We start from the raw sequence: 19,613 nt of genomic DNA, 5'->3' as shown, positions 1-19,613 counted from the left end.
TGTCTTGTTTTTGTAGGAAGTGAAGGTTTAATATGTCATTGAGACATGTCATGTGTGGCGGCCCATGATTGTTAAAATAAAGGGGCCGATGTGCCCCTTTGGTTCGATGTCGACAAATTTCAGAACGTGCCAATAGGTTTTTCCCATTGAAATGAATGGGGCTGCCATGTACATATAGAACAATGTAAAATTCGACATGCGCCAGAATCTGAAGATGTCTTTGCGATAAGCATGGACCTTCCCTTTAACCCCTTCCCTCTTTTTGGCCACTTTTGACCTTCCTGACGGAGCCTCATTTTTCAAATCTGACATGTTTCACTTTATGTGGTAATAACTCTGGAATGCCTTTATGTATCCAAGTGATTCTGAGATTGTTTTCTCGTGACACATTGGACTTTAAGTTACTGGCAAAATTTGCTCGATATGTTCAGTATTTAATTGTGAAAAACACAAAAATTTTGCGGAAAATTGCAAAAATTTGCATTTTTCTCAACTTAAATGTATCTGCTTGTAAGACAGGCAGTTATAATACACACAATTGTTGCTAATTAACATCCCCCATATGTCTACTTTAGATCGGCATAGTTTTTTGAACATCCTTTTATTTTTCTAGGACGTTACAAGGCTTAGAACTTTAGCAGCAATTTCTCACATTTTAAAGAAAATTTAAAAATGCTATTTTTACAGGGACCAGTTCAGTTGTGAAGTGGTTTTGAGGGCCTTATATATTAGAAACCCCAAAAAAGTCACCCCATTTTAAAAACTTCACCCCCTCAAGGTATTCAAAACAGCATTTAGAAAATGTCTTAACCCTTTAAACTTTTCACAAGAATTAAAGCAAAGTAGATGTGAAATGTACAAATTTCATATTTTTTTGCGGAAATTTATTTTTAATCCAATTTTCTTTATAACACAACGTTTTACCAGAGAAATGCAACTCAATATTTATTGCCCAGGTTCTGCAGTTTTAGGAAATATCCCACATGTGGCCCTAGTGTGCTACGGGACTGAAGCACCGGCCTCAGAAGCAAAGGAGCACCTAGAGGATTTTGGGGCCTTATTTTTATTCAAATATATTTTAGGCACCATGTCAGGTTTGAAGGGCTCTTGCGGTGCCAAAACAGTGGAAACCCCCCAAAGGTGATTCCATTTGGGACACTACACACCTCAAGGAAATTATCTAGGGGTATAGTGAGCATTTTGACTGCACAGGTTTTTTACAGAAATTATTTGAATTAGGCCGTGAAAATTAAAATTAAATTTTTTCAAAGAAAATGTAGGTTTAGCTAACTTTTTCTCATTTCCACAAGGACTAAAGGAGAAAAAGCACCATAAAATTTGTAAAGCAATTTCTCCCGAGTAAAAAAGTACCCCACATGTAGTAATAAACGGCTGTTTGGACACACGGCAGGGCTTATAATGCATGGAGCACCATTTGGCTTTTAGAGTCCACATTTAGCAGGAATGGTTTGCGGAGGCCATGTCACATTTACAAAGCCCCTGAGGGGACAAAACAGTGGAAACCCCCCACAAGTGACCCTATTTTGGAAACTACACCCATTGAGGAAATTATCTAGGGGTATAGTGAGCGTTTTGACCCCAGGTTTTTTGCAGAAATTATTGGAAGTAGGCCCTGAAAATAAAAATCTACATTTTTTTCAAAGAAAATGTAGGTTTAGCTCATTTTTACTCATTTCCACGAGGACTGAAGGAGAAAATTTGTAAGGCAATTTCACCCGAGTAAAACAATACCTCACATGTGGTAATAAACGACTGTTTGGACACACGGCAGGGCTTAGAATGGAAAGAGCGCTATTTGGCTTTTTTTTAGATCACATTTAGCAGGAATGGTTTGCGGAGGCCATGTCGCATTTGCAAAGCCCCTGAGGGGACAGAACAATGAAAACACCCAAAAAGTGACTCCGTTTAGGAAACTACACCCCTTGAGGAATTCATCTAGGGGTGTAGTAAGAATGTTGACCCCATAGATGTTTCATAGAATTTATTAGAATTGGGCAGTGAAAATAAACCTTTTTCTTCAATAAGACGTAGCTTTAGCGCAAAATTTTTTGTTTTCTCAACAAATAAAGGAAAAAAAAAACAACATTTGTAAAGCAATTTCTCCCGAGTACGGCAATACCCCATAGGTTGTCATAAACTGCTGTTTGGGCACATGGCAGGGCTCAGAAGGGAAGGAGCGCCACTTGGAGTGCAGATTTTGCTGGATTGGTTTCTGGGCACCTGTGGGACCAAAACAGTGGAAACCCCCTAGAAGTGACCCCATTTTGGAAACTACAGCCCTCAATGCATTTACCAAGGGGTGTAGTAAGCATGTTAACCCTGCAGGTGTTTTGTAGAAATTAGTGTGCACTCGATGTTGCAGAGTGAAAATGGGATTTTTTCCATAGATATGCCAATATGTGGTGCCCAGCTTGTGCCACCATAACAAGACAGCTCTCTATTATGCTGTGTTTCCTGGTTTTAGAAAAACCCTACATGTGGCCCTAATCTGTTGCCAGGACATTCGACCAGGCTCAGGAGTGAAAGCGTACCATGTAAAATTGAGGCGATTTACAAAGTATTGGTTCACAATTGCAGAGGCTCAGATGTGAAATAATAAAAAGAAACCCCTGAGAAGTGACCCCATTTGGAAACTGCACCCCTCAAGGCATTTATTAAGGGGTGTAGTGAGCATTTTCACCCCACAGGTCTTTTCCATAAATAAATGCGCTGCGGATGGTGCAAATTAAAAATTTATATTTTTCCCTAGATATGCCATTTCAGTGGCAAATATGTCATGCCCAGCTTATGCCACTGGAGACACACACCCCAAAAATTGTTAAAAGGGTTCTCCCGGGTATGACGATGCCATATATGTGGAAGGAAACTGCTGTTTGGGCACATTGTAGGGTTCAGATGGGAGAGAGCGCCATTTGGCTTTTGGAGAGCGGATTTTGCATGGTAGTAGATTTGTTTGATTATTGCTGGTGTTTCCGTTTATAATGTGGGGGCACATGTAAGCGGGGCAGAGTATATAAGGGGCATAGTCGGGTGGTATAATAATGGGGTAAAAAAACAATAAAATAATCCATAAATGTGTGTTACGATGTGAAGCAATCCTTTCTGCACAGGCCGGTGGCGCACTGATATATGGCGTCCTTTCTTATTTTGCTTTTGGTCCACACTCCGCACCTTTGCAGTTTAGGGAATTTTGCTGGGAAAGAGTTGTCCTGGTATAATACGGGCACCGTCGCTTCCAGCAGATATGTTTGTGCCCTCCCTTTCTTGGTTCCCTAATTTTACGTCCTCGATAAATCGCCTCTTGAAACAGAAGAAATGTTCCCCTTGGGCACAACTGCATATTTTTTATTTCCTGACTTATTGGAGCCATAACTAATTTTTTTCATAGGTGAAGTTGTATGAGGGCTTTTTTTTGCGGGACGAGCTGTAGCGATTATTGGTACCATTCTGGGGTACATGCGACTTTTTGATCACTTTTTATTCCAATATTTATAGGGCAAAGTGACCAAAAAACAGACACTCTGGTGTAGTTCTTTGCGTTTTTTTTTTTTTTACGCTGTTCACCGCGTGCAATAAACAATATAATATTTTGATACCTCAGGTCGTTACGGTCGCGGCGATACCAAATACGTATGGTTTATTTTTGTCACTTTTTTTTACACTTTTTTTATACTTTTTTTTTTACACTTTTTTTTCAAGTCCCACTAGGGGACTTGAAGTTCCAACTGTCTGATGTTTTTTTTTCTAATACATTGCACTACCTACATAGTGCAATGTATTAGATCTGTCAGTTATTCACTGACAGCAAGCCGATTAGGCTTCCCCTCCCGGTGGGGCCTAATCGGCTTCCGTAATGGCAGAGCAGGAGGCCATTGTGTCTCCTGTTGCCATAGCAGCAGTCGCCAGTCCTGATTGCCTGTCAGGGCTTGCGATCTGCTAGTAACCGCTACGATGCAGCAATCGCTTTCGATTGCTGCATCGAAGGGGTTAATGGCAGGGATTGGAGCTAGCTCCGGTACCTGCCGTTACAGGTGGAGGTCAGCTGTAACATACAGCTGACTTCCACCGCTGATGACGTCGGATCAGCTCCTGAGCCGGCTCGATCTTGCCGGTGGCTACGGAAGCCGATCAGGCTCCGTCGCCGGGCGGATCTTGACCGGCTTCCATGCTAGGCAGACGGGGAGGCCAGTATTAGGCCTCCGGTTGCCATTTCAGCCACCGGAACCCCGGCAATTTCATTGCTGGGGTTCCGATGAGCTGCAAACACCTTAAGTGCAGCACTCACGTTTGAGCGCTGCACTTAAGAGGTTAATGGTGGGGATCGAAGCTAATTTCGGTCCCCGCCATTAGGGTATGTTCACACGGCTTATTTACGGACGTAATTCGGGCGTTTTACGCCTCGAATTACGTCCGAAAATGCGCCTCGATATCGTTCACAAACATCTGCCCATTGAAAGCAATGGGCTGACGTTTGTCTGTTCACACGAGGCGTATATTTACGCGTCGCTGTCAAAAGACGGCGCGTAAATAGACGCCCGCGCCAAAGAATTGTCATGTCACTTCTTCAGACGTAAATGGAGCCGTTTTTCATGGAAAACCAGCTCCAGTTACGTCCGTAATGGACGCAGCGTTCAAGCGCCTGCACATGCCGATACGGCTGAAATGACGGGGCTGTTTTCGCCTGGAAACAGCCCCGTAATTTCGGCCGTTACGGACGCTGTCGTGTGAACATGCCCTTACAGCCGGATGTCAGCTGTAAGATACAGCTGAGATCTGCCGATGATGGCACCGGCTCAGCTTCTGAGCCGGTGCCAAACATTTGGCGTATGGATATGGCAATTTGCGGGAAACCATAGCTTTCCATGACGTACCCATACGGCAAATGTCGGGAAGGGGTTAAGACTTTTGATATGTGATGGACCCAGAATCACAAACATAATGAATCAACCCAAAAATGCTAAATAAAGACACAAAACATTTTAATTGGGTGTTAAATGGTCAAATCTTTTATTATATTATATGACCAAACCCAAAATGGCAAACCTCCGACTCACGAAGAGTCACCCTCCAGCACGCAGGAAAGGAAAAACCCCCTGTGGGGGAAACCTCTAGGGAAACCATGGCTGGAGGATTGCCCTTCCTCTGGGCTTAGAAGGTGCCAAAATAGAATTTGTAACAGAATATGTACATTTTATAAGATTTAGGCTGGATTCACACGAGCATGTTCGGTCCGTAAAGGACGGAACGTATTTCGGCCGTAAGTCCAGGACCGAACACACTGCAGGGAGCCGGGCTCCTAGCATCATGGTTATATACGACGCTAGGAGTCCCTGCCTCGCTGCGGGACAACTATCCCGTACTGTAATCATGTTTTCAGTACTGGACAGTAGTTCCACGGAGAGGCAGGGACTCCTAGCATTGTACATAACTATGATGCTAGGAGCCCGGCTCCCTGCAGTGTGTTCGGTCCTGGACTTGCGACCGAAATACGTTCCGTCCTTTACGGACCGAACATGCTCGTGTGAATCCAGCCTTACATTGAAAGACAATACAAGGAACGAACAACATAAAACACAATTCGGCTGATCTGGTTGGCTAGGCGGATGTCTTCTTTCTCCCTTGGCACCCATTAAAATGAATGGGCGATGCACGGATGAGACGGGTCCTCCAGATGCCGCCTTGTGGCATCTGTCTCCGCTCTGGCAAATAGAGGGGGATCTCCTGCTGTAATGAACAGAATTTGTACATATTACCAGATTTACAATGAACGACATTACAATGAACGAACAACATAAAACACATAATTCGGCTGATCTGGTTGGCTAGACAGATTTCTTTCTTCATCCTTGAAATGAATGGGCGATCCACGTAATGCACGGATGAGACGCGTCCTCCAGATGCCGCCTTGTGGCACCTGTCTCCGCTCTGGCTAATAGAGGGGGATCTCCTGCTGGAAACCCCCCTCTATTACAGACAACCCGTATGAAGAGGATGGCATCACTGTGATGAAGAAGTGGTCTTGGGTGAAGGGTCTTTCCTGCTAGAACCTCCAAATTACATCAGGTCGGCATTGGTGGGGAAGTCAAGCTCAAGGTCCTCAGTTGCATCCAATATGGCGCTGAACGTGGCAGTAAAACCTTCTAATATGGAATCTTCTTTATGTCATAAACATTTGTATTTATGACATCATCACATTCATCATCATTACTGCAGGAGTTTCTTACCACTGCCGCCTCATTCATTATGATGTCACCCACAGTGGTCTGAAGTGTTAACCCCTTGACGCACCATGTATTTGGCAGGGCTTAATAGGAGGTACAATTTACAATATACTGAAATACATTAGTACTACAGTATATTGTACCTTTGATCTAACGATTGATGGTTCAAGTCCTCTATGGGGACTAATAAAAAAATGTAAATAAAGTTTTTAGTAATGTACAAAAAAATAAAACAATAATAAAAGTTAAAAAAAATAAAAACAATTGGAATCGCTGCGTGCGAAAAAGTCTGAACTATTATAAGATAACATTATTAAACCCGCAGAGTGAACACTGTAAAAAATAAATAAATAAGTGAAATACAGTGACTCACAGGTGATGTATTCTCAGATTGGAGTCGTTTACTTTCTAATTTCTTCTTCATCCAGCCCAGAACGCCATGACGACTTCTACCAGCAACGAATCGACTCTGTAGAATTTGCAACACAAACTTCTTTGGCTCCTTGCTAATCCAGCACCCAGAAGGCGTAATTCCAGTCCTGACGTTTCTTCGAGATCACACGAATGCTCAGTTTAAATCGTTGGCTGACCTGACCGTGATTGATATCCCCACAAGACATAACCGCTTTGAGGTACCTACTGGCTTGAGACTCTTCTCATCCTTAAGGGTACGGCACACAGGGCGGATACTCTGCATAAAAGTACACCGTGTATCCGTCCTGGAAGCTTCTGGAAACTCTGCCTGAAGAAATGCACCAAATTGTGGTGCAGTTTCTCTGGCGAAATCTTTGGTGCGGAAACACTGCTAGAAAAAAAAAGTTTCAATTTATCCCGTTCTCCATTGTCTTAGCGACGCGTTCCTCTACTCTGAGTACAGCCCGGCCTCTTAGGATGACGCTGTAGTCCATGTGACTGCTGCAACTTTTGATTGGCTGTAGCAGTCACATGGGATGAAACGCCATTACAGAACAGAGGAACGCGTCGCTATGTTAATGCTCGGGAGTATTTATGAACCTTTTACATTTTTTTTCTTATTTGCGATTTTTGCTGCGGAATCGCAGCTTTTCAGCCACAAAAATTACAACATTTACCTATTTGCAGCGGGTTATACCTGCCTATTGAATTCTTATTTCGCTTTTGGTCCACACTCTGCACCTTTGCAGTTTGGGGAATTTTGCTGGGAAGTGTTGTCCTGGTATAATACGGGTACCGTCGCTTCCAGCAGATATGTTTGGGCCCTCCCTTTCTTGGTTCCCTAATTTTATGTCCTCGATAAATCGCCTCTTGAAACAGAAGAAATGTTCCCCTCGGGCACAACTGCATATTTTTTATTTCCTGACTTATTGGAGCCATAACTAATTTTTTTCATAGATGTAGTTGTATGTGGGCTTTTTTTTGCGGGACGAGCTGTAGCGATTATTGGTACCATTCTGGGGTACATGCGACTTTTTGATCACCTTTTATCCTATTTTTTGGGAGGCCAGGTAAACAAAAAACCGCAATTCTGGCACAGCTTTTTTAGTTTTTTTATACAGCGTTCACCATGCGTTATAAATTACATGTTAACTTTATTCTGTGGGTCAGTACGATTCCGGCGATACCTAATTTATAGCACTTTTTTATGTTTTACAACTTTTTGCACAATAAAATTACTTTTGGAAAAAGAATGTATTTTTTCTGTCGCCAAGTTGTGAGAACCATAACTTATAAATTTTTTTGTCGACGAAGCTACATGAGGGCTTGTTTTTTGCGAGACGAGCTATAGTTTTTATAGGTACCATTTTTGGATACGTGCGACTTTTTGATCACTTTTTATACCAATATTTATAGGGCAAAGTGACAAAAAACAGAAACTCTGGTGTAGTTCTTTGCGGGTTTTTTTACGCTGTTCACCGCGTGCAATAAACAATATAATATTTTGATACCTCAGGTCGTTACGGTCGCGGCGATACCAAATACGTATGGTTTATTTTTTTCACTTTTTTTAACACTTTTTTTATACTTTTTTTTTACACTTTTTTTTCCAAGTCCCACTAGGGGACTTGAAGTTCCAACTGTCTGATGTTTTTTTTTTCTAATACATTGCGCTACCTACATAGTGCAATGTATTAGATCTGTCAGTTATTCACTGACAGCAAGCCGATTAGGCTTCCCCTCCCGGTGGGGCCTAATCGGCTTCCGTAATGGCAGAGCAGGAGGCCATTGTGTCTCCTGTTGCCATAGCAGCAGTCGCCAGTCCTGATTGCCTGTCAGGGCTTGCTCAGGGCTTGCGATCTGCTAGTAACCGCTACGATGCAGCAATCGCTTTCGATTGCTGCATCGAAGGGGTTAATGGCAGGGATCGGAGCTAGCTCCGGTACCTGCCGTTACAGGTGGAGGTCAGCTGTAACATACAGCTGACTTCCACCGCTGATGACGCCGGATCAGCTCCTGAGCCGGCTCGATCTTGCCCGTGGGTACGGAAGCCGATCAGGCTCCGCCGCCGGGCGGATCTTGACCGGCTTCCGTGCTAGGCAGACGGGGAGGCCAGTATTAGGCCTCCGGTTGCCATTTCAGCCACCGGAACCCCGGCAATTTCATTGCTGGGGTTCCGATGAGCTGCAAACACCTTAAGTGCAGCACTCACGTTTGAGCGCTGCACTTAAGAGGTTAATGGTGGGGATCGAAGCTAATTTCGGTCCCCGCCATTAGGGTATGTTCACACGGCTTATTTACGGACGTAATTCGGGCGTTTTACGCCTCGAATTACGTCCGAAAATGCGCCTCGATATCGTTGACAAACATCTGCCCATTGAAAGCAATGGGCTGACGTTTGTCTGTTCACATGAGGCGTATATTTACGCGTCGCTGTCAAAAGACGGCGCGTAAATAGACGCCCGCGCCAAAGAATTGTCATGTCACTTCTTCAGACGTAAATGGAGCCGTTTTCCATGGAAAACCAGCTCCAGTTACGTCCGTAATGGACGCGGCGGCGTTCAAGCGCCTGCACATGCCGATACGGCTGAAATGACGGGGCTGTTTTCTCCTGGAAACAGCCCCGTAATTTCAGCCGTTACGGACGCTGCCGTGTGAACATGCCCTTACAGCCGGATGTCAGCTGTAAGATACAGCTGAGATCTGGCGATGATGGCACCGGCTCAGCTTCTGAGCCGGTGCCAAACATTTGGCGTATGGATATGGCAATTTGCGGGAAATCATAGCTTTCCATGACGTACCCATACGGCAAATGTCGGGAAGGGGTTAAGACTTGTGATATGTGATGGACCCAGAATCACAAACATAATGAATCAACCCAAAAATGCTAAATAAAGACACAAAACATTTTAATTGGGTGTTAAATGGTCAAATCTTTTATTATATTATATGACCAAACCCAAAATGGCAAACCTCCGACTCACGAAGAGTCACCCTCCAGCACGCAGGAAAGGAAAAACCCCCTGTGGGGGAAACCTCTAGGGAAACCATGGCTGGAGGATTGCCCTTCCTCTGGGCTTAGAAGGTGCCAAAATAGAATTTGTAACAGAATATGTACATTTTGTAAGATTTAGGCTGGATTCACACGAGCATGTTCGGTCCGTAAAGGACGGAACGTATTTCGGCCGCAAGTCCAGGACCGAACACACTGCAGGGAGCCGGGCTCCTAGCATCATAGTTATGTACGACGCTAGGAGTCCCTGCCTCGCTGCAGGACAACTGTCCCGTACTGTAATCATGTTTTCAGTACGGGACAGTAGTTCCACGGAGAGGCAGGGACTCCTAGCATTGTACATAACTATAATGCTAGGAGCCCGGCTCCCTGCAGTGTGTTCGGTCCTGGACTTGCGGCCGAAATACGTTCCGTCCTTTACGGACCGAACATGCTCGTGTGAATCCAGCCTTACATTGAAAGACAATACAAGGAACGAACAACATAAAACACAATTCGGCTGATCTGGTTGGCTAGGCGGATGTCTTCTTTCTCCCTTGGCACCCATTAAAATGAATGGGCGATGCACGGATGAGACGGGTCCTCCAGAGGGGTCCTCCAGATGCCGCCTTGTGGCATCTGTCTCCGCTCTGGAAAATAGAGGGGGATCTCCTGCTGTAATGAACAGAATTTGTACATATTACCAGATTTACAATGAACGACATTACAATGAACGAACAACATAAAACACATAATTCGGCTGATCTGGTTGGCTAGACAGATTTCTTTCTTCATCCTTGAAATGAATGAGCGATCCACGTAATGCACGGATGAGATGGGTCCTCCAGATGCCTCCTTGTAGCACCTGTCTCCGCTCTGGCTAATAGAGGGGGATCTCCTGCTGGAAACCCCCCTCTATTACAGACAACCCGTATGAAGAGGATGGCATCACTGTGATGAAGAAGTGGTCTTGGGTGAAGGGTTTTCCTGCTAGAACCTCCAAATGATATCAGGTCGGTATTGGTGGGGAAGTCAAGCTCAAGGTCCTCAGTTGCATCCAATATGGCGCTGAATGTGGCAGTAAAACCTTCTAATATGGAATCTTCTTTATGTCATAAACATTTGTATTTATGACATCATCACATTCATCATCATTACTGCAGGAGTTTCTTACCACTGCCTCCTCATTCATTGTGATGTCACCCACAGTGGTCTGAAGTGTTAACCCCTTGACGCACCATGTATTTGGCAGGGCTTAATAGGAGGTACAATTTACAATATACTGAAATACATTAGTACTACAGTATATTGTACCTTTGATCTAACGATTGATGGTTCAAGTCCTCTATGGGGACTAATAAAAAATGTAAATAAAGTTTTTAGTAATGTACAAAAAAATAAAACAATAATAAAAGTTTAAAAAAATAAAAACAATTGGTATCGCTGCGTGCGAAAAAGTCTGAACTATTATAAGATAACATTATTAAACCCGCAGAGTGAACACTGTAAAAAATAAATAAGTGAAATACAGTGACTCACAGGTGATGTATTCTCAGATTGGAGTCGTTTACTTTCTAATTTCTTCTTCATCCAGCCCAGAACGCCATGACGACTTCTACCAGCCACGAATCGCCTCTGTAGAATTTGCAACACAAACTTCTTTGGCTCCTTGCTAATCCAGCACCCAGAAGGCGTAATTCCAGTCCTGACGTTTCTCCGAGATCACACGAATGCTCAGTTTAAATCGTTGGCTGACCTGACCGCCATTGATATCCCCACAAGACATAACCGCTTTGAGGTACCTACTGGCTTGAGACTCTTCTCATCCTTAAGGGTACGGCACACAGGGCGGATACGCTGCATAAAAGTACACCGTGTATCCGTCCTGGAAGCTTCTGGAAACTGTGCCTGAAGAAATGCACCAAATTGTGGTGCAGTTTCTCTGGCGAAATCTTTGGTGCGGAAACACTGCTAGAAAAAAAAAGTTTACATTTATCCCGTTCTCCATTGTCTTAGCGACGCGTTCCTCTACTCTGAGTACAGCCCGGCCTCTTAGGATGACGCTGTAGTCCATGTGACTGCTGCAACTTTTGATTGGCTGTAGCAGTCACATGGGATGAAACGCCATTACAGAACAGAGGAATGCGTCGCTACGTTAATGCTCGGGAGTATTTATGAACCTTTTACATTTTTTTTCTTATTTGCGATTTTTGCTGCGGAATTGCAGCTTTTCAGCCACAAAAATTACAACATTTACCTATTTGCAGCGGGTTATACCTCCCTATTGAATTCTTATTTTGCTTTTGGTCCACACTCCGCACCTTTGCAGTTTGGGGAATTTTGCTGGGAAAGTGTTGTCCTGGTATAATACGGGCACCGTTACTTCCAGCGGATATGATTGGGCCCTCCCTTTCTTGGTTCCCTAATTTTATGTCCTCGATAAATCGCCTCTTGAAACAGAAGAAATGTTCCCCTCGGGCACAACTGCATATTTTTTATTTCCTGACTTATTGGAGCCATAACTAATTTTTTTCATAGATGTAGTTGTATGAGGGCTTTTTTTTGCGGGACGAGCTGTAGCGATTATTGGTACCATTCTGGGGTACATGCGACTTTTTGATCACCTTTTATCCTATTTTTTGGGAGGCCAGGTAAACAAAAAACCGCAATTCTGGCACAGCTTTTTTAGTTTTTTTTATACAGCGTTCACCATGCGATATAAATTACATGTTAACTTTATTCTGCGGGTCAGTACGATTCCTGCGATACCTAATTTATAGAACTTTTTTATGTTTTACAACTTTTTGCACAATAAAATTACTTTTGGAAAAAGAATGTATTTTTTCTGTCGCCAAGTTGTGAGAACCATAACTTTTAAATTTTTTTGTCGACGAAGCTACATGAGGGCTTGTTTTTTGCGAGACGAGCTATAGTTTTTATAGGTACCATTTTTGGATACGTGCGACTTTTTGATCACTTTTTATTCCAATATTTATAGGGCAAAGTGACCAAAAAACAGAAACTCTGGTGTAGTTCTTTGCATTTTTTTTTTACGCTGTTCACCGCGTGCAATAAACAATATAATATTTTGATACCTCAGGTCGTTACGGTCGCGGCGATACCAAATACGTATGGTTTATTTTTTTCACTTTTTTTTACACTTTTTTTACACTTTTTTTTTTACACTTTTTTTTCCAAGTCCCACTAGGGGACTTGAAGTTCCAACTGTCTGATGTTTTTTTTTCTAATACATTGCGCTACCTACATAGTGCAATGTATTAGATCTATCAGTTATTCACTGACAGCAAGCCGATTAGGCTTCGCCTCCCGGTGGGGCCTAATCGGCTTCCGTAATGGCAGAGCAGGAGGCCATTGTGTCTCCTGTTGCCATAGCAGCAGTCGCCAGTCCTGATTGCCTGTCAGGGCTGGCGATCTGCTAGTAACCGCTACGATGCAGCAATCGCTTTCGATTGCTGCATCGAAGGGGTTAATGGCAGGGATCAGAGCTAGCTCCGGTACCTGCCATTACAGGTGGAGGTCAGCTGTAACATACAGCTGACTTCCACTGCTGATGACGCCGGATCAGCTCCTGAGCCGGCTCGATCTTGCCGGTTGGTACGGAAGCCGATCAGGCTCCGCCGCCGGGCGGATCTTGACCGGCTTCCGTGCTAGGCAGACGGGGAGGCCAGTATTAGGCCTCCGGTTGCCATTTCAGCCACCGGAACCCCGGCAATTTCATTGCTGGGGTTCCGATGAGCTGCAAACACCTTAAGTGCAGCACTCACGTTTGAGCGCTGCACTTAAGAGGTTAATTGTGGGGATCGAAGCTAATTTCGGTCCCCGCCATTAGGGTATGTTCACACGGCTTATTTACGGACGTAATTCGGGCGTTTTACGCCTCGAATTACGTCCGAAAATGCGCCTCGATATCGTTGACAAACATCTGCCCATTGAAAGCAATAGGCTGACGTTTGTCTGTTCACACGAGGCGTATATTTACGCGTCGCTGTCAAAAGACGGCGCGTAAATAGACGCCCGCGCCAAAGAATTGTCATGTCACTTCTTCAGACGTAAATGGAGCCGTTTTCCATGGAAAACCAGCTCCAGTTACGTCCGTAATGGACGCGGCGGCGTTCAAGCGCCTGCACATGCCGATACGGCTGAAATGACGGGGCTGTTTTCTCCTGGAAACAGCCCCGTAATTTCAGCCGTTATGGACGCTGCCGTGTGAACATGCCCTTACAGCCGGATGTCAGCTGTAAGATACAGCTGAGATCTGGCGATGATGGCACCGGCTCAGCTTCTGAGCCGGTGCCAAACATTTGGCGTATGGATATGGCAATTTGCGGGAAATCATAGCTTTCCATGACGTACCCATACGGCAAATGTCGGGAAGGGGTTAAGACTTGTGATATGTGATGGACCCAGAATCACAAACATAATGAATCAACCCAAAAATGCTAAATAAAGACACAAAACATTTTAATTGGGTGTTAAATGGTCAAATCTTTTATTATATTATATGACCAAACCCAAAATGGCAAACCTCCGACTCACGAAGAGTCACCCTCCAGCACGCAGGAAAGGAAAAACCCCCTGTGGGGGAAACCTCTAGGGAAACCATGGCTGGAGGATTGCCCTTCCTCTGGGCTTAGAAGGTGCCAAAATAGAATTTGTAACAGAATATGTACATTTTATAAGATTTAGGCTGGATTCACACGAGCATGTTCGGTCCGTAAAGGACGGAACGTATTTCGGCCGCAAGTCCAGGACCGAACACACTGCAGGGAGCCGGACTCCTAGCATCATAGTTATGTACGACTCGGAGTCCCTGCCTCGCTGTGGGACAACTGTCCCGTACTGTAATCATATTTTCAGTACGGGACAGTAGTTCCACGGAGAGGCAGGGACTCCTAGCATTGTACATAACTATAATGCTAGGAGCCCGGCTCCCTGCAGTGTGTTCGGTCCTGGACTTGCGGCCGAAATACGTTCCGTCCTTTACGGACCGAACATGCTCGTGTGAATCCAGCCTTACATTGAAAGACAATACAAGGAACGAACAACATAAAACACAATTCGGCTGATCTGGTTGGCTAGGCGGATGTCTTCTTTCTCCCTTGGCACCCATTAAAATGAATGGGCGATGCACGGATGAGACGGGTCCTCCAGATGCCGCCTTGTGGCATCTGTCTCCGCTCTGGCTAATAGAGGGGGATCTCCTGCTGGAATCCCCCCTCTATTACAGACAACCTGTATGAAGAGGATGGCATCACTGTGATGAAGAAGTGGTCTTGGGTGAAGGGTCTTTCCTGCTAGAACCTCCAAATGATATCAGGTCGACATTGGTGGGGAAGTCAAGCTCAGGGTCCTCAGTTGCATCCAATATGGCGCTGAATGTGGCAGTAAAACCTTCTAATATGGAATCTTCTTTATGTCATAAACATTTGTATTTATGACATCATCACATTCATCATCATTACTGCAGGAGTTTCTTACCACTGCCGCCTCATTCATTGTGATGTCACCCACAGTGGTCTGAAGTGTTAACCCAGGGGTGGGCAAACTTTTTGACTCGCGGGCCACAATGGGTTCTAAAATTTGACAGAGGGGCCGGGCCAGGAGCATTTGGAGGGAGTGTTTGGGCCGGATATACTAAAGCATTAAATGTAGTGTGTGCAAACCTCATAGCACAGTAAGAACACTACAACCAAATTTATTAACTGTCTTTCAAATGTGAAAAATAGCCCTTATTCAGTTAATAAATTTGTCTCAAGGAATATGCAAGATATGGCATTTACATACTATTTCGCAGATACTGGGAGGAGGAAATGTAAATAGATTAAAATAACATACGCACTGTGATTTATCAAGAAAAAAGTTCTGTTGACTCTGTAAATTAGCTGCCAACCTCTGAGCAGTAGCCGCCCGTTCTTGTGTTGACTGCTTGCTAGCATAGTTTGCATGCTTCGTGGCAAAGTGACGGCTGATATTGTACTCTTTGAAAACCGAAGGGCTTAATGGTGACGTGAAACGAAGTGAAAATTAAAGTGAAATAAAGAGAAATACGCGCCACATTAACCCCTTAATGACCGGGCCATTTTGCACGTTAATGACCAAGGATTATTTTTTGTTTTTCCACGGTCGCATTCCAAGAGTCGTAACTCTTTTTTTATTCCGTCGACATAGCCGTATAAGGGCTTGTTTTTTGCGGGACGAGTTGTATTTTGTAATTGTACCATTTTTAGATGCTTATAACATATTGATTAACTTTTATTAACTTTATTTTAGGAGAGAATTGAAAATAAGCAGCTATTCCAGCATTAATTTTCACGTTATAAATTTACGCCGTTTACTATGCAGCGTAAATAACATGTTAACTTTATTCTATGGGTCGGCACGATTACAGGGATACCAAATGTGTAAAGGTTTTATATGTTTTTTCTACGTTTGCACAATAAAAACCCTTTTAGAAAAAAATTACTTGTTTTTGCATCGCCGCGTTCCAAGAGGCGTAATTTTTTTATTTTTCCGTCGATGTGGCCGTACGTGGGATTGATTTTTGCGGGACAATGTGTAGTTTTCATTAGTACTATATTGGGGTACATAGGACTTATAGATTAACTTTTATTTTATTTTTTATGGGGGGAATGGGAGAAAAGAGAGAATTTTGCCGTTGTTTTTTGCGTTTTCTTTGGACGCCGTTCATCCGGCGGTTTAATTAATGTGTTCATTTTATTGGTCAAGTTGTTACGATCGCGGGGATACCATATATGTGTATGTGTGATTTGTTTTGACCGTTTTACTAAATAAAACCACTTTTTGGGCCAAATAAGTAGTTTTATTTGACTTTGACTGTAATTATTTTTTATTTTTTTTTCACAAACTTTATTTAACGGATTTACATTTTTTTTTTTAGTCCCACCAGGGGACTTCACTATGCGATGTGCCGATCGCATATATAATGCTTTGGTATACTTCGTATACCAAAGCATTATTGCCTGTCAGTGTAAAACTGACAGGCAACCTGTTAGGTCATGCCTCTGGCATCGCCTAACAGGCAGATGCTGAAGACAGACCTGGGGGTCTTTGTTAGACCCCCGGCTGTCATGGAAACCCGACGGCGACCCGCGATTTGTTTGCGGGGGCGCCGATCGGGAGACAGAGGGAGCTCCCCCCTCTGTCAAACACATTAAATGCCGCTGTCACTGTTGACAGCGGCATTTAATGGGTTAAACTGCCGGAATCGGCGCGTGCTTCGATTCCGGCAGTTGCAGCAGGAGCCAGGCTGTGTATAACAGCCGTGCTCCTGCCGCTGATCGCGTGGGTAAACTGTCAGTACCCGCGCGATCACAGGACGGATATATCCGTCCTCCTGCGCGAACTAGCAGCTGCTGAGGACGGATATATCTTGGACAAGTTCGGCGGGCCGGATTAAAAAGCCTAACGGGCCGTATGTGGCCCGCGGGCCGTAGTTTGCCCATGTCTGTGTTAACCCCTTAACGCACCATGTATTTGGCAGGGCTTAATAGGAGGTACAATTTACAATATACTGAAATACATTAGTACTACAGTATATTGTACCTTTGATCTAACGATCGATGGTTCAAGTCCTCTATGGGGACTAATAAAAAAATGTAAATAAAGTTTTTAGTAATGTACAAAAAAATAAAACAATAATAAAAGTTAAAAAAAATAAAAACAATTGGTATCGCTGCGTGCGAAAAAGTCTGAACTATTATAAGATAACATTATTAAACCCGCAGAGTGAACACTGTAAAAAATAAATAAATAAGTGAAATACAGTGACTCACAGGTGATGTATTCTCAGATTGGAGTCGTTTACTTTTTAATTTCTTCTTCATCCAGCCCAGAATGCCATGACGACTTCTACCAGCCACGAATCGCCTCTGTAGAATTTGCAACACAAACTTCTTTGGCTCCTTGCTAATCCAGCACCCAGAAGGCGTAATTCCAGTCCTGACGTTTCTCCGAGATCACACGAATGCTCAGTTTAAATCGTTGGCTGACCTGACCGCCATTGATATCCCCACAAGACATAACCGCTTTGAGGTACCTACTGGCTTGAGACTCTTCTCATCCTTAAGGGTACGGCGCACAGGGCGGATACGCTGCATAAAAGTACACCGTGTATCCGTCCTGGATGCTTCTGGAAACTCTGCCTGAAGAAATGCACCAAATTGTGGTGCAGTTTCTCTGGCGAAATCTTTGGTGCGGAAACACTGCTAGAATTTTTTTTTTTAAATTTATCCCGTTCTCCATTGTCTTAGCGACGCGTTCCTCTACTCCGAGTACAGCCCAGCCTCTTAGGATGACGCTGCAGTCCATGTGACTGCTGCAACTTTTGATTGGCTGTAGCAGTCACATGGGATGAAACGCCATTACAGAACAGAGGAACGCGTTGCTATGTTAATGCTCGGGAGTATTTATGAACCTTTTACATTTTTTTTCTTAAGGCTGAGTTCACACGTGGCGGAATTGCTCTTGAATTCCGCAGCGGACACTCCGCAGCGTTAATCCGCAGCGGAGCCGTTTCTCCATTGACTTCCACTTTTATTTAGCAGTGTTCGTTTAGACGATGCGTAAAATAACGCTGCGGAGCATAGGCTGCGGAGCGGAATTTGGTGTCCGCAGCATGCTAGGGCTGTTGCGGAGTTGTGGCGGACTGGTTGCGGACTCATGGCGGAATTTCTCCATTGACTTCAATGGAAATTCTAAATTCCGCAATGAAGTCCGCAGCTGTCATGCACATGTTATGTGTGCTGCGGATGCGTCTTGCTTTTTTGACATGACATTTCTTCATTCTGGCTGGACCTATGTATTTCTAGGTCTACAGCCAGACTGAGGAAGTCAATGGGGCTCCCGTAATTACGGGAGCGTTGCTAGGAGACGTCAGTAAATAGTCACTGTCCAGGGTGCTGAAAGAGTTAAGCGATCGGCAGTAACTGTTTCTGCACCCGGGACAGTGACTACCGATCCCAATATACAGCAACCTGTAAAAAAAATAGAAGTTCATACTTACCGAGAACTCCCTGCTTCTGTCTCCAGTCCGGCTTCCCAGGATGACGTTTCAGTCTAAGTGACGGCTGCAGCCAATCACAGGCTGCAGCGGTCACATGGACTGCCGCGTCATCCAGGGAGGTCGGGCTGGATGCCGAAAGAGGGACGCGTCACCAAGACAACGGCCGGTAAGTATGAAATTATTTTACTTTCACTAGGGAAAGTGCTGTCCCTTCTCTCTATCCTGCACTGATAGAGAGAAGGGAAGCACTTTTACCGCAGTCCGCAGCAGCTAGTCCGCATCAATTTACTGCACATTTTGGGCAGATCCGCCGCAGAATCTGCAACGCAGATTCTGTGCGGCATTGATGCGGACAGTTGCGGAGGAAATCCGCCACGTGGGGGCATGCCCTTATTGCGATTTTTACTGCGGAATCGCAGCTTTTCAGCCACAAAAATCACAACATTTACCTATTTGCAGCGGGTTATACCTCCCTATTGAATTCAAGGGGAAAAACCCGCAGCATAAGAGCAGCGATTCCGCAGCATAAACGGACATGCTGCGGATTAAAAAATCGCACCGCAGGTCAATTCATGTACGGTTTCTCTGCAGATTTTTTCCGCAGAGTGTGGATGACATATGTTCAAAGCTTCTGAAATTCATTGCAGAAAATCTGCAGTATTCTTAAACGCCAGGGTCTGTGTGGAGTAGAGATGCAATGTTTTTCCTCAGAATAGGCCATCAATGTTTTATTAGTGGATGTCAAACCCCCCCCCCCCCCGAGACTCTGACGATCAGCAGAAAGAAGGGGCCGTGATGTTCTAGTACTATTGTTACAGACACAGCGCTGTATCGTACATGAGGCCACGCCGGGTAGTGCTGCTCAGCCCCATTGAAATGAAAAAGGGAGGGATCTAATATTAAGGGGGGGGGGACGACGACT

Source organism: Rhinoderma darwinii, chromosome 9, assembly GCF_050947455.1.
Source record: "Rhinoderma darwinii isolate aRhiDar2 chromosome 9, aRhiDar2.hap1, whole genome shotgun sequence".
NCBI lineage: Eukaryota > Metazoa > Chordata > Amphibia > Anura > Rhinodermatidae > Rhinoderma > Rhinoderma darwinii.
The sequence above is the reverse complement of the archived record's forward strand: the minus strand, read 5'-3'. Positions refer to the sequence as shown.